A 1,282-nucleotide genomic window follows, 5' to 3' on the forward strand; every position below is an offset into this window, starting at 1 on the left:
TGTCTAGCGGGGGGCTTTGGCTGCGCGCGTTGTTGTGCGGGCCTGTTTTCACTCTGCGCTGGTAAGGCCTGGCGGCGTCTCTGTTCCGTTTGGCATTGGCGCCGCCATTTTGCCTTCTGGCCATGTGATGCAGCTGGCCAATCCTGGTGAGTCACATGTTCCCTCCAGCCAGTAACAGCACGGCATGGGGTATTTAGGAAGGGTCAGTGCCTTCCTTCTTTGCCAGTGCAACGTGTATCTCAGCCTAGCTGAGAGGGAGTTCTCTGTGCTTATCCTGTTCCTGTGTAATTCGCTGTCTGCCAGTCTGCCTGTCAGCTCCTAGCTTCCACTGGACTACCCTGCTTCCTCCACCATCCTTGCCCATACATGAGTGCCTGAGCCTGCTGACATCCTGCTCAATTGCCTTAGTTCACTACCTGCATACCTGGCTATTATTTTCCTGCATCACTACCTGCATACCTGGTTGATTATTCCAGTCTCACTACCTGCACACCTGGACAGTTCTAATTGTTTCTACTTGGACATTAACCCATTACTCCCACCACAGAACTCTAGTGCACGTTTATATATACCTGGACTTTTATTTACTGCCATATTTTATGTCTGCTGAAGCACATATTAAAAAACCTAGTTTTTTATTCAAACCCGCTTCTGTGATCACTTCTGCTACCACCCCAGGTCCACAAACAACCCAGAACATAACACTGTATGACTGTAAAAATCTCTCCAGAGAGATTTTTACAGTCACACCACCCTAGATACGCCCAATTAATACCATCAGAACTTGGAAGCAAAGGAGGGTTGGGCCTGGGTAGTACTGGGATGGGAGACCTCCCAGGAAATACAGGTACTGTAAGGAACAACATCTCTCCACCATCCAAAGCAGACACATGCGGACCTGCCGCCCTGAGCCTCCGGAATGACACTTTGGGATCCCAACTTCAGATTTTGGACAACTAACAAGAAAATATTTGACAATGTAATGCAATAAGCAATAATCCTCATGATTAAATAAGAGCCCTTCCTTTAGATTGAAGACCTATATTAGGGACTTACCTCCCTATTATCTATAAGCACAAAATCTTTTCTTGTCAAACTATTCACATACACCATGTGTTCATTTATAAACATTACTTCAAACAGTTTAAAAAAAATTAATAAGGGCATTCTCTTCTTCCCCCTTTTTTATTCAAAACATGTTCAATACATCCTAAGGGCACCTGTGCTTTCTTTTTACAATTAACATGGAGACATAAGAACTCTTATAGTGTTTAAATCTATT

At 44.5% G+C, this 1,282-nt stretch overlaps 1 pseudogene; it reads left to right on the top strand.

Moving 5' to 3' along the window:
* The first annotated feature begins 736 nt into the window (after window positions 1-736).
* On the top strand, window positions 737-859 carry LOC148523549 (5S ribosomal RNA; annotated as a pseudogene).
* The last annotated feature ends 423 nt before the right edge of the window (window positions 860-1,282 follow it).

The sequence above is a fragment of the Taudactylus pleione genome, unplaced genomic scaffold (assembly GCF_031769625.1).
Source record: "Taudactylus pleione unplaced genomic scaffold, aTauple2 ptg000130l, whole genome shotgun sequence".
Taxonomy (NCBI): Eukaryota; Metazoa; Chordata; class Amphibia; order Anura; family Myobatrachidae; genus Taudactylus; species Taudactylus pleione.